At 40.4% G+C, this 15293-nt stretch overlaps 1 protein-coding gene across 6 annotated transcripts in view; it reads left to right on the forward strand.

The window, feature by feature from the left end:
* Positions 1–15293, forward strand: part of LOC124871734 (MAGUK p55 subfamily member 4-like) — a 51827-nt gene that overhangs the window by 9320 nt on the left and 27214 nt on the right. For 4 of the 6 annotated variants that reach the window (XR_007039104.1, XM_047371242.1, XM_047371246.1 and 1 more), the window contains exon 1: positions 14620–14740. The exons of 1 other annotated variant lie outside the window; for it this stretch is intronic. The gene's annotated coding sequence lies outside the window, so the exon portion shown is untranslated. Of the gene's footprint in view, positions 1–11711; positions 11771–14619; positions 14741–15293 lie in introns of those variants that run through there. One more of the 6 variants, XM_047371243.1, reaches the window with a different exon arrangement.

Consider the following 15293-nt stretch of genomic DNA (forward strand, 5'->3'; position numbering starts at 1 on the left):
TTTGTTGACGTCCCTCTCCTGGATGGAAAGAGCCGTCCTCGGCGTGGGTAGGGGGCTGGTGGGGGGGAACTTCAGGGTGGGGGTTGGAGGTGCCAAGGCCCCTCTTGAGGTTGGGGAGGTGGGGGTGGTGGATTGTGGCTGCAGCTGTTGGGGGGCGTCGTGGGAGATGGTTGCAGGACTGTCCCTTTGTCTTTCAAAGCGGCAGTAGAACTCGTTCAGGTCGTTGGCGAGGCGTCGGTCGTTGATGGAGTGGGGGGCTTTTGGCTTGTAGTTGGTGATTTGCTTGAGCCCTTTCCAGACAGACGCAGAGTCGTTGGCTGAGAACTGGTTTTGGAGCTTCTCAGAGTACAGTCGTTTGGCCTCTTTCACTGCCTTGCCAAACTTGTACTTAGCCTCTCTGTATATGTCTTTGTCCCCACTCCTGAAGGCCTCTTCCTTATCCAGTCTTAACCTTCTGAGTTTAGCTGTGAACCAGGGTTTGTCGTTGTTGTAACTCACCCTGGTGCATGATGGTACACAGCTGTCCTCACAGAAGCTGATGTAGGAAGTCACAGCCTCTGTGTACTCGTCCAGACTGTTGGTAGTAGTCCTGAACACATCCCAGTCTGTACAGCCTAAACACGCCTGGAGATTCTCCACAGCCTCACTGCTCCACTTCCTTGTCGTCCTCACAACAGGTTTGCAGAGCTTTAGTTTCTGCCTGTATGCAGGAATCAGGTGGACCATGATGTGGTCGGATTGGCCCAGTGCAGCACGTGGGACGGCGTGATAAGCGTCTCTAATGGTGGTGTAACAGTGATCCAGAATGTTGTCCTCTCTGGTCGGACATTTTATAAACTGTCTATATTTGGGGAGTTCGTGGGTCAGATTACCTTTGTTAAAGTCGCCAGCGACGATTACTAAGGAGTCCGGGTTGGTCCGCTCCACACTCAGTATCTGGTCGGCGAGCATGCGCTGTGCGACCTGCACGTTAGCTTGCGGCGGGATGTAAACACCGACCAGGATGAACGAAGCGAACTCACGGGGGGAATAGAAAGGCTTACAGTTTATGATGAAGGATTCCAGGTCTGGAGAACAGTGCTGCTGAATCACTGTCACGTCGTTGCACCAACCACTGTTGAGGTAAAAACAGATTCCTCCACCTTTCGCTTTGCCGGAGAGTTCCGTGTCTCTGTCCGCTCTGTAGAGCTGGAATCCTGCCAGCTGCAGCGCAGAGTCCGGTATTAATCCACACAGCCACGTCTCCGTGAAGCACAAAACTGCCGATGAATAAAAGTCCCTGTTTTTCCCCAACAGCAGTTGTAGTTCCTCCATTTTGTTGGGAAGTGAGCGCACGTTAGAGAGAAATATTCCAGGTAACGGTGTTCGTAGTCCACGCTGGCGAAGTCGTACCAGCACCCCAGCCCGTTTCCCTCTCTTCCGGCGTTTCACCGCGTGAACAAAGGTGAGCGCACCTTTGACCAGAATGTCCAAAAATTCCAGAGCAGTAGGCAGAAAAGTGGGAAATAACTCCTCTGGTGTAGTAGCCCTGATGTTCATGAGTTCTTCTCTGGTGAGAGAGCTCCGGGTACCATCACAGAAGACCGTTTTAAAGCAAAAAACAAAACAAAACAATGCGCACCAACACGCCGAGGCGACCATCTGCGGCGCCATCTTGTTCTTCCACAGAGGGCTATATGAAAGCTGTACTGACACAACCCTTTGGGTCTAAAGATAGACCCCTAGCCTTTTACTAAAAGAAACTCGACGCGGTGGCCAGGGGTTTTCCTGCTTGTTTGCAAGCATGCTCAGCTGCGGCTGAAGTAGTGAAGCAAACAGCTGAAATAGTTTTATGCCACCCGCTGCTGTTAAACGTTCCCCATTCTGTCTCACTTGTTTTACTACAGACCTCACTTCCCTTTTTGACACATGCAAGACATATTGCATTAACTTCTCTACTACTCTCACAACCAAATATCACCTTGCAAAGATGTGGCCCATTAAATCCAAGTACCTTAATACCTACGGAAGAGGACGGACAGCCACATTCATGTAAAGCAAAAGTAGAAGAGGACACCAAACCCAGACAGGACATTTCCCAAACGCCACTGCCTAACTCACAAACTGTGTTTGTAGATGGGTCAGCATCAAAAGATGAATATGGGAAAAATAGAGTTGGTTACGCAATGACAACCATTGACAGCGTAATAGAAGCTAAATCCTTGCCCAAAACATGCTCAGCCCAGACTGCAGAGTTGTATGCTGTAGTGAGAGCATGTGAACTACATGAGGGACAGATACTTACTATATACACAGACAGCCAATACGTTTTTGGATCAGTACATCACCATGCTAAAATCATCAGGAACAGAGTTAACACATTTTAATCTTTTGAAAAGATTATTATCAGCAATACAGCTACTTGGTAAAATAGCACTCTGTAAATGTAAGGCTCACCAAACAGATTCTAGCACGGAAACAAAGGGGAATACTTTTGCTGACATAACTGCAAAGAAAGCTGCAGCAGAACCCCTAAAACTAAAAATGACTGACCTGCTATTTATAGACATGTCCTTACTAAAAGATGCGCAACAGACAGCACCCAGTACTGAAATAAAGGCCTGGCTGAAAAGAGGAGCTGAGAAAAAAGATGATATATACCACATAGAAAACAAACCCGTTTTACCAAAAAATCTATATAAAACGGCGGCGGTGGTGACTCATGGCAAATGCCACGTGTCACAGAGAAATATGTCACATCTGGTGAAACATCAATTCTACGCTTTAAATTTTTCTGACTATGCAAAGAATTTTTGTAGATCATGTATTATCTGCTGCAAACATAATCCACAGGGAAATATGAGACCCAAAAGAGGCCAGTTCCCAGCAGCAATTCATCCCTTTCACACGATACACATGGATTTCATAGTTATCATGGTCAGGGGGAAAGAAATATTGTTTAGTGGTTATAGATGCATTTTCAAAGTGGGTTGAGATGTACCCTACAAAACACTGTGATGCGCTCACGGTGGCAAAAAGTTTAGTGACACATTTCTTCCCCACATATGGTATCCCACAAATTATAAGATCAGATAATGGGACTCATTTTGTAAATAATGTAATAGAACTGTGCTCTAAAGCATTAGGGTTTCAGTTAAAAAAACCATTGTTCTTACCACCCAAAATCTGCTGGGCTGGTTGAACGAACAAATGGGACAATAAAAAACAGACTGAGAAAAACAGTTGAGGAGACAGGCAGACCGTGGCCAGACTGTCTGTCTCTGGTCAAACTATGGATGAGAATAACTCCAAATCAAACTGGCCTCACTCCATTTGAAATAGTACATGGCAGACCGTTTCCTCTGCCTTCTGACATGAATGAAATAGAGAAAGCACAACAGGAAACTTCATTAGCTGAGTGGATGAATAAAATGTTGCAGACAAAAGAAGCACAGATGTCCAGTGGTCTGCCGATAACCTCTGCTCCTATCCTACAGAACGAGCTGAGGCCTGGAGACCTAGTCCTGATTAAGACACTCCACAGGAAGAATTGGAGCACTCCTCGGTGGAAAGGGCCGTTTCAAGTGCTCCTGACAACGCCCACAGCTCTGAAAATAGCAGAGAGGCCTTCCTGGATCCATAAAAGCCGCTGTAAGCCAGTTTTGCCGTTACAGGAGCCAGATCAACCGACGGGGTAAGCAGAAGGAAGTCCGGCTACAAAGGAGTTGGAGGACCCATATGGCCCAGCGTCTCAAACCGGTGAAGAAAACAGCTGATCTGCGCCCAGTTATAAAATGGCTCTCTGTAACATGTGGACAGGACTGATAATCCTGAGCTTAATTCTGGTAGCAGGACTCTTTCTCTGTCTAAAGCAGGATCCACAGGAGGCGATACCGCACCAGAAGAGATGGACATCAGACGGGACCCATCTCAGACCACTGACGGAAGGACATGACACACACCCATTTCTGCAAAATTACTGGTATCGTTATGTGTATGACACAGCTAAAACTCAAAATAAAACTGATTGTTATGTGTGTTCCATAATGCCCGTGCATTCCCAAGGCCCCACCATATATGTCAAAGCTATGAACCTCACCGAGACAAGTTGCGCCATATCAATGGGCCTGATAGGATATACAAATAAAAAGTTATTTCTTATGCCAGACCAATCTTTCAGTAACCAGAGATTAAATTATAGTTGTGACCCAGAAAACTGCACCTGCGACAGAAAACAATGGCAACCTCTCAACATTACAGGGAAATCAGAGCCATTCAAAGCACATGTAACAGACCCCGGAAACAATCGACACTGCATAAGGGAATCATACTCATTTTGTAGGGAATACTACGAAATGTAACTACTTCTATACTTACCGGAATAATCCTGGAAACGGCACATACTGGATAGAAGGGGTGGCATGGTTATGTGATAATAACGCTTATATTGTACTTCCACCCAGCTGGTATGGTGTATGTGCCCCAGTTTTCACATCAGATCACACTGTGGTACTTAGTAAGCAGACTATAGTTATACCACATAGGAGGTCCAAAAGGGAAATAGATGTTAAACCACATGACCCCATTTGGGGAACAAATGTAACCAGATGAATTTAAACTTTGGTCTAAAGATGATAAAACATTATTATCTCTCGTACCCTGGTTAGGTGTGGGCAAATTAATGCTGCGCGTGGAAACTTTAAGTTATCGATTTGGATTGTTTCTAAATAACTCTATAATAGTAGAAGAGGGTCAAAACACAGAAATGAGCGCTATGCGAGCCATGATAATTCAGAACCGCATGGCTTTGGATATTCTAACAGCATCAACGGGGGGCGTTTGTGTTCTATTGAATAACACCTGTTGCACATATATCCCAGATAATATACACTCTGCAGACCTTTACCCACTTCCACATCTAGGTGGGAGTTAATATTTCATTTGTGCTTTGTTCAGTGTAACGCAAAGCCATTGATGCACAGAGGACCCAGTTCAAGTGAATTGATTTTAGACTGCAGTAGAGCTACTTCCTAAGGCTTCTCAGAATCCAGGGGGAACTCCTGAAGACCCTTTTCTGGCTGTGGTTGCATAGGCCATCTTCTATTGTGTAGTCTCTTGGAGCAGCAGTTTATTGACAGCTGATTTAAAACAGCTGGATGAGATCACCAGGAAGACCAGCTCTCTCCTAGAATGCCACCTCAACCCACCGCAGGTGTTGGGGGACAAGAGAACTTTACTAATTAAAGCATCACTGTTGGTACTGATACTGTAACAGCACCTCCTTTAGTGGCAAGCTCCCAAATGCAAGACTTAGACTTTGTCTGGTCTTTATTGTCACTGAGATTTGCATTGCCAAATACATATCTGGACTAGATTTTATTGCAATGGTTCAGGAAAACGGTGCGGGAACAAAACAGCAGCTTCATTTTATATATCAAATATACAATACAAGAAAAATCCAACTAAACTACCAAGCAAAATAAAAAAATAAGGAAGACCAACTGTATACAATATGAACAAAGGAATCAAAGATGGTAAAAAAAAAGATGCAACATTACCATTCAATCTGAAAATGAGGTTAAGTTAGTCTTGGAACTAACTTAGAAAATTGGTATACTTTCAAACAACCATTCATAATGCAAGATTGGATAAAACATTATTTTAATAAAATAATATTTCAAAGAATGATTTTCTGAATAAAACCAATCTTCTGGATGACTAATTATTAATTGCCTTTCATTAAATGCCTTTATTTAGTACAATAATTATTTATGGAAATATTATTCTTTTAGATTGGAAACTAACAACCTTTCTGGATAAATTATTCTTAATGGATTCATAAGATGGCTGTGAGTTACTTTCCACCTTAGCCATTAGCGGTTAGGGGGGATTATGTGGGGATAATCACCAGTAGGGATTATGTTTGAAACTTCTCTACCTGGCTATAATTTTATATACTGTAGGTACATGATTCAGTTATCACTGCAGAGTATACCAAGTGAAAGTTCTTGAACTGAATAGTCAAAACAAAAACTGTTTTCAAACAAGCCTTGGTAATGGAAGCTCAGTTCAACAACAGACTACACATCCATGTAAAATTATTGCAGCAAAAACTGCTGAAAAACGGAATCTATTTTGTCTATTAGCATCAATCTGTCTAGAATCTATCCAAATGGTCCTAAAAGTGTTATTTTGATCATTAACCTAAGACAATCTCATGTTCTAGCAAATGGTTCTCTAATTTAGCAGCCCTGTCTTGAAGCTTATTCAGTTTCATGCTTCTGACTCATATTTAATTAGCACCAAAACCTCCTACTAACTGTACCTAAGTCTGTAGGTGGAGTTCATCCTTTCCACCTGCTAAACCGAAATGACTAATAGATTCATAGCTGAAAAACATCATATGCTATGCAAACTTATGAAAAACACGTACAAGTATTAATCCACAGCAAGTTTGTATGCTCCCGATGGCAGTTTTCATGTCCATGATCACATATGACCAGCATCAGGTCTGTCTATTATGATAACCATCATTTTTAGTCCAACTAGAATACCTCATACAAGTTAAGAAAACACCCACATACTGCAAATAAAATTCCGATTCAGTGATCAAATCGGCAATTAGAATTTATGCTGCTATTCAGTTTAACACTGAAGGTTTTTAGACAGGGAAGTGGAAAACCCCCGAAGTAGAGAAACGTTTTAGTGATTGCAGACAAGTAACTGTGATTGGTTTATTTTTTCCCTAACACAAAATTACTGCAAGACACATCTTGAACATAGAACCTATAATCTAGTTAATTTTACATAATTAATTAAAGAGAAGCCATCCTCTGATCATTTTAGATTTATTTTTAATAAGTGGCATCATAAATTATAAGTTTTTTATTTATCTTTTTTAATTTATTTATTATTATTTCTTTTGTGGTTTGAACCATTCAGGGCCTTCTCTTGACACCCTGAAGACCCCGAAGGCCCTGAAAGCTTGCCACTGTCCTATACATGTAGGGACTTGAAGTTCTGAATTATGGTTTAGGAGAACTTAAAAGCTGTATTTCTGGTCTTTACTGATTGCAATTATGTATTCCTGAGGTATAATTGTATGAGCATTTATGTAGTGAGGCATCTAATACGGACTGTCCAGCATCTTCTGAAAGGTTAACGCTTACATAAGGTGGGCTCTTCACTGGTCATTTTCACAAATAATTTGTCTTTTTAGTAAATTGTGGTACAATATTTAGTATGAAAGTCTTGTGAGACACAAATTGTTATTCTTTAACAATTCTGTAAAGCATTTATTCCCATCTCCCCCGTCTATCAAAAATAAGCTTGCACCCTATCAAGAAATCCTATAATGAACGGCAGAAATCAGAATACCAGGGAGTAAGAAAGTTACCACAAAGTTGCTCATAAAGTGATGAAATTTGGTGTTTTGAACTGTGAGTGTGTCTGTAAGATGAAAGAAAAATGCCAGTTCCACTTAGTATGATGCAATGTGTTTAGAAAACTTCAGCATGGTCCTGTGAGACAGATTTGTGATTTGGAAAAAGAGACTACGAGCTAAACAGTGTCTCTCGACCTGTCGTGGAGGTTCAGTAATGGCTTTCATTCGTGTCATTTGCTCTGACCTCCCATGTGTTTTAACAGCACTGAGGTAAACAGGACAGGCCTCAGAGGACCGGCCTGACTACAGCCAGGCAGAAAACAGTTAATTGTCCCCCAGTGACCATAATGAGATGGACCATTGGGCTGTTATTACAACTGCCTCTGTCATCAGAAAGTGTTTTTAAACTAGTCCAGAATGTTTGATTATGAGAAACTTTTTGCCCCTGGCAAAAAAAGAATTTGTTCTTTACCCTGTTCATGGTTTGTATTGGTTCCTTTGCACTCTCCAATTTATTAGTTTCTTTTCTGTTACTCCTCTCATCATTAGTTTTCCTCTTTTAGTTATTAATTTCTCGGTTTTAGTCCCCTTTACATTCATTGTCCCTCTTAGCTTTGTTTCCTCTAGTTTATCTTTATTCTGCAGTCCCTCCTTTATAGATTAGCTTTAGTTATTGTTTACTTTTATTCTTGTCCTCATTTCCTCTGCTTCATTCTTAGTTTGTTCTATCAGTGTTGGTCTAGGTTTGTTTACTTTTGTAGTCAGGGTTTCTATTTTGCTAAGTTCTTAGGTTGTTGTGTTCCCTCCAGTTTCTCAGTTTCCTTCAGTTCATGTTTATTCTTGATTCTTATGCTTTAATTTATCTTGGTCTATAGTTTTATTTAGGTTTGCTCACTGTCTTGTCATTTAGTCCCTTTCCTCATACTTTAGTTTTATTAGATTCACCTGTTCCTTCTGCCTCCCTGCCTCTTATCACACCTGTTCCCTGTTCCTTTGATTACCTACGCGTTGTATTCCCTTTGTATATTAGTTAGTCTGGTTCATGTGTTCTTTGCTGGTTCCTCATTTCACACCCAATCGCAACCCTCTGATTATGTCCGATCCTTTCTACGTTTCCTGCAGCGTGACTTCTAGTAAGTTATTGGCTCTGAACTCTGTTTATGTACCTGCAGTGATTTTTTTGTGACGCTTTTGACGGATTTGGAATAAAGCTCAAGAGCTATTCAAGATTCTGCTACCGAACTCTTGTCTGCACTTTGTTCCACACCAAAACCACACCGTGACATGTACAAACAACAACAAAAATAAATAAATCATTGGGTTTATTTTTACAACATCCCTCAAAGAATAATTATTCCAGCTGATCAGAGTCCAAACTGAATGTGTCAAAGAAAAACATTTTTGCCATTATTTTGGTAAAGAAAAGGACATGGCAAATACAGCTGGCTTTTAGTGCCCAATATTATCATTGCTGGTCATGGGGCTAAAATTAACATTTAATTAAATTAACATTTACGTTTGTTACTAAAAGCAGTGAGGATAATATGGCTGAAATATGAACAGACTTTCCCTTGACACTTGGAAACCATCAGTGTGCAAAATGTTAATTTTACATCTTTCATTAACATTGCTTTAGGTAACTTAGATAACCTATAAATGAAAATTGTGACATAAAACTAAACCATACAAAATGCCTTTGTACAAAGTAGCCCCCACATGTAGACAAAGCTTCAAGGTCGAGCATGTTAACACATTTTTTGTAACCATGCTGCTCATCAGTACAGCAAAAACCTTAAAGCATGAAGTGAAAGCAGGGCCTTACACAAAGAATAGAAAAACATAAACATGGACAAAGACAACAACTTGGGAACCGTTTTAGAAACCAGCACTTATTTGTACGCAATATGTATCTATGTATTTATACGCAATCATGCATATATGTGTATGTTGTACGCAAGGCAGATACGACAATCAAAAACTACAACAAAGTGTATAGATGCATAAAAATAGCACAGAGTATGAAATAAAACCGATAAGCTCATTGGCATAATTCAAACTAAGGACCACAAGAATTAACAATATATTGAGAATATAGATTTCCAAGATTTTCAAAATATTTGCCAAAATAACACCAACAATTTGTTTTTATATATATATTTTTTTTTACATTGAAGGTTTCACTTTGCTGTAACTGCCTCTATATCCCAGACAGCATCAAAACAAATGAATTAAAATTATGATTTACATAGTTTGTTGAGCTGTTTGGCAAATTAAAACTTGGTTGAAGCTGCTGCAACATTATCACTTATGTATGATTGAGGAATAATCACTTGGCATCCTTACTGGCCAGCTCAGTTTCTCAACACACTTCAGGCAGTGCATAGATTCACATTCTCTGTGTGGATGAGTGTTGTATTGCCGAAGGACTCAACCAAGATGGTCTTAATATTGGTAAGATGTGCGGATGTAGAGCATCACTAATGTAGCTCTGTGCTTTAAGATTTTTCCAATCTCTTACTGAGGTGACCTGAGAAACCTGTAGCACTTTGACCCATAATCCAAATGCCATTTATTGAGGCACATTGCAGGATGACACTAGATACTGCACAAAGTCCAATCCCTGTATGCTCATGACAGCAGCATTGGGTGACTATAACACCTTCATGCCTTAGATGCCAGGCATTTGCATTATGTCATCACCAGGCCTCATGCAATCAGTTAATCCATCCCCTATAAAACTCAATTAAGAGTTGGTAATGTTGTCTAATACATGTACAAAGAATCTTGTGACCTGTGACCTTTCCTCACTAGTTTGACTGACTCTTGGATGTTCTGGTAGCCGTTTGTAACGTATGGTTCCACACCTGATACCACCACTTATGTTATCAGGTGCTCATTCCAGATGTTTCAGCTTCTATTAACATGAAATAATTTCAATAACCATTGCTAGTGTGTACAAGTACCAACTTATGACAAAATTATGCCATTCTGTCTGGGTTTTTAAACTTTTTTCCCTTGAGTGTAACTTACTTTTTTTCCTAAAATTAAATAATATAAGCTCCTTTAAGAGAACTCTTTAAAGCCAGGATGTGAATGTGTTTTTGAATTTGTTATAATTTTAAAGGTTTTTATTGGGTTTTATTGACTATACTAGTAATGATATCAATAATAATCTCAAACACTGGAAAAGTGAAATCCTTCATATATTATTCCAGACTCTACTTCTATGGGCAGTTTGTTTACAAAGGACCAACATCCCTTGAAGCAAGTGTGTGAAACAAAGTAATAGTTACATATTGACATTCTGGAAACTTCATGGCTGTCATTAATGTCCTCTGTGGGCACTTTGGTAAACAGGAAGCCATCCCTCAGGAGTGGGATGTCTACAGCCCATCTTTAAACAGCTAATGAGGACCCAGATGGCCACTGTCAGATGGACTCTTAGGATGTTCTTGCATACGTCTACGTGATCAGAACTGACCTAATTTGATAGGTCATTACAAATCCCCTAGATGATACCCAACCACTTTGTCCTTAATTACTTCTTTAATCACCCACAAAGTTAATTGTCACAGTAAGAGCTGTTCAACAGGTCAATGTCTCATGAGATTCTTAGCAGGCCAATAATTCAAGCAAAACTGGAGCCTACACTGTTGACCAGAAGTTATTTATATGCCAATAGTATATAGTATAGCATAGTACAGTATAAACCTATAGTATTTACTCAAGCATCAGTTTGAGAAAATACTATTTAATAAAAAATTGTTTTGTTGCAGTACCTAAACAGTTTGAGTAAATGAAGAGCCATTGGACAGTTATTGGGTCCACTCATTTTTAGTTTTTTTTTAGTTTAACAAACTTAAAAAAAGTCAAGTTTACATCAGGCAAAGTGCTGCCCTGTTGTGATTGGCTAAAACCTCAAGAGAAGTTTCAGGCCTCTGCATTTTGCATGCTACTTGGACAATAAGTTTTCATCTGCCAGCTATTTTACAGTTTTTCACAAGTTTGCACTCTTTTAAACAACATTTGCCTGCAGTTCATTTACAAAAAATGTGACCACTGTGGGGAGGATGAAACAATAGAACATGTTATATTGGAATGTCATAAAAATGAGCAAGAAAGAAGATATATGAGGAGAAAATTTGAAAGGATTAAAGAAAGGTTTTATATAATAGATACATAGCAAAGGAACTTAGGTAGCAAACATACACATTATTATGCAATTTAAAAAGACAAAATTATTTAATAGAATTTGATTATACAGTAAATATAGACATACAATTTGGATATTAATCCACAATGAACCAAAATCCATACCAGTTGGTGGCAGTAATGCACACCTTCAGTTATTTTGACAACCACCAATAAACACCAGAAGAAGTTCATACAGTTTTCTGCCTGGATGAGGTGAGTTGTTTTCTTTATTTAATTTTAGTAATGAGAAATGTCTGCAAATGTCCTAGTTTAAAGTTTTGAGGTGGACATTGATGGTTATTTCATTCATTTTACAAAACTATCTCTCTCTCCTCATGTAGTGTTTCTCTAATTGGACAAATAAAGTGATATAATACACTGCTCAAAAAATAAAGGGAACACTTAAACACAATATAACTCCAAGTAAATCAAACTTCTGTTAAATCAAACTGTCCACTTAGGAAGAAACACTGATTGACGATCAATTTCACATTCTGTTGTGCAAATGGAAAAGACAACAGGGGGAAATCTTTGGCGATTAGCAAGACACTCAATAAAGGAGTGGTTCTGCAGGTGGGGACCACAGACCACTTCTCAGTACCTATGCTTTCTGGATGATGTTTTGGTCACTTTTGAATGTTGGTGGTGCTTTCACACTCATGGTAGCATGAGACGGACTCTACAACCCACACAAGTGGCTCAGGTAGTGCAGTTCATCCAGGATGGCACATCAATGCTAGCTGTGGCAAGAAGGTTTGCTGTGTCTGTCAGTGTAGTGTCCAGAGCCTGGAGGAGCTACTAGGAGACAGGCCAGTACACCAGGAGACGTGGAGGAGGCCGTAGGAGGGCAACAATCCAGCAGCAGGACCGCTACCTCCACCTTTGTGCAAGGAGGAACAGGAGGAGCACTGCCAGAGCCCTGAAAAATGACCTCCAGCAGGCCACAAATGTGCATGTGTCTGCACAAACGGTTAGAAACTGACTCCATGAGGATGGTATGAGGGCCCGACGTCCACAAATGGGGGTTGTGCTCACAGCTAAACACCGTGCAAGACGCTTGGCATTTGCCAGAGAACACCAGGATTGGCAAATTTGCCACTGTTGCCCTGTGCTCTTCACAGATGAAAGCAGGTCCACACTGAGCACATGTGACAGACGTGACAGAGTCTGGAGACACCGTGGAGAGCAATCTGCTGCCTGCAACATCCTTCAGCATGACTGGTTTGGCAGTGGGTCAGTAATGGCGTGGGGTGGCATTTCTTTGGAGGGCTGCATGGCCCTCCATGTGCTCGCCAGAGGTAGCCTGACTGTCATTAGGTGCCGAGATGAGATCCTCAGACTCCTTGTGAGACCATATGCTGGTGCGGTTGGCCCTGGGTTCCTCCTAATGCAGGACAATGCTAGACCTCATGTGGCTGGAGTGTGTCAGCAGTTCCTGCAAGATGAAGACATTGAAGCTATGGACTGGCCCGCCCGTTCCCCAGACCTGAATCCGATTGAGCACATCTGGGACATCATGTCTTGCTCCATCCACCAACGTCATGTTACACCACAGACTGTCCAGGAGTTGGCGGATGCTTTAGTCCAGGTCTGGGAGGAGATCCCTCAAGAGACCATCCGCCGTCTCATCAGGAGCATGTCCAGGCGTTGTAGGGAGGTCATAGAGACACGTGGAGGCCACACACAATACTGAGCCTCATTTTGACTTGTTTTAAGGACATTACATCAAAGTTGGATCAGCCTGTAGTGTGTTTTTCCACTTTAATTTTGTGTGTGACTCCAAATCCAGGCCTCCATTGGTTAATAAATCTGATTTCCATTGATGATTTTTGTGTGATTTTGTTGTCAACACATTCAACTTTGTACAGAACAAAGTATTCAATGAGAATATTTCATTCATTCAGATCTAGGATGTGTTATTTGAGTGTTTCCTTTATTTTTTTGAGCAGTGTATATGTTTCTTTCTTGACATTCATGTGTGTATTATACCTTCATTGCAGATCACTCAACCAACAGTCATTAGTGTCATTATGTTCGAAATAGCTCGGATATGTGACATCTATTTACTACCACACTTGCTCAATGACCACTGAAGATAGGCAGAGATAGGCTGTTGATGTCGCTAAAAGTGAATCAAAAATAGGTCCATATTTTCAATGCATGTATTATGCGTGGTCCTTAGGTTACAGTCTGGATATATGACTCATATTGGTGCATTGACACACATATCACATAGTGTCAAAGCAGTTTAGAAGTGTCGCTTCCCCTGTGAAAGCCATGTTTTCTTACATCTATCTCTGTGCTTTTGCCTCGCTGCCTCTGTTTCTGTGATTGTGGGATCAGTCGTAATCTCCGAGAAGGCGAGCCACTGACATTTGCACGGGAATAACCCCAAACACACATACACTTAAGCACACAGCTGTGAGCAGCTGGCCTCTTCAGTACCCAGATGTTCCAATGAGATCAAATGTAACGTAGCTATACAGTTATTGCATTTAGCCAGTGTCACATGTTAGTGCTTACTGCTGCTGTTTGTGTACTTGCTAAGTTTGCATTGTGAGGGAAAGTGGGAGATATGTATTCTACCAAGTAGAGACACTGGAAAAGTGAGAGTGTTTTTAGTTATTACTTTCAGAAAGATAAAGGAACGTTTGCTTATAGTTTAAGTATTGGTTTTGGGGATTAAGCTTTAATCTCGTATCAGGTTAGGTTAATGGATTATGTAAACAAAGGTCCTCACAGAGAACAGGCTTTTGTGCTGTGTGGGTTTATGTGTCTGTGGCTAAAAGCGGTGACCGACTAAGAAGCTTTGTGATCCACTGAGCTACATAGAACAAGTGAGACAGGAAGGGAAGGGAACAACATATGAAAACCATTCCTTGACAACAGGAAATTGTAAAAGAAAGAGTTAGAAAAATTGATTGAGTTGTTTAGAAAATAAAACAAGGGAATAATTTGTGAATCTCAGAGAGAAAGAGGAATGCAGTGGAGGCGGAGAGGGAAATGTTGGTAGATTAAGCTGGGTTAGAGAGGATTAGTGTCAGGTTTGGTTTGGTTATAAACTCACATCCATGTCAGTCACTTTTGGTTGTGGCTGAAATGCTCACACTGCTGATTCACTCCATCTCAGAGATCAAATTCAGAATCAGCACTCTCAGGAAAACTGGACCACAAGGAGAGAAGGTACATTGGTTTTGATGCTGTTGGCTGTGAGTTGACTGGATGTGAGCATATATTTTTGCTTAAATGTGTTTCAATGTACAGATGAGAAAATACAGGCTCAACTGATTAACGTAAGACCCAGTGTCTTCTGTTGGTGTGATTATTCTGTAAGGTGTTCACAAATGCAAGTTTTTTTTAAGTATAGTTATCTTTGTCAATATACAAAAGGCCAATAAATTGTTTATTTGTATTTTGTTTATTTTACACAAATGTGATCTTAAGGCACAAAACAAATAGATCCAACTTATAGACAGAAGTAAATAATCAGATCAATGCAATCAAATAGACATTTAAATTCAATTACATTAGTTAGAATGCAATGCAGTAAAAATCAGTTCCTAATAATAACTGATGAAACATGTTTCAAGGAAGCAAAATTAGGTTGATTTTTATACTGGTCAGAGGTTCCCACACTCTCACCATGGGCAAAAATGTCATATTCATTGGTAGTTTATTGGTAGATTTATTATAACCTTTTTTTTTTTCTTTTTTGGGATTGCTTTTGAATTTTAAT

The sequence above is a fragment of the Girardinichthys multiradiatus genome, chromosome 7, assembly GCF_021462225.1.
Source record: "Girardinichthys multiradiatus isolate DD_20200921_A chromosome 7, DD_fGirMul_XY1, whole genome shotgun sequence".
NCBI classification, from domain to species: Eukaryota; Metazoa; Chordata; class Actinopteri; order Cyprinodontiformes; family Goodeidae; genus Girardinichthys; species Girardinichthys multiradiatus.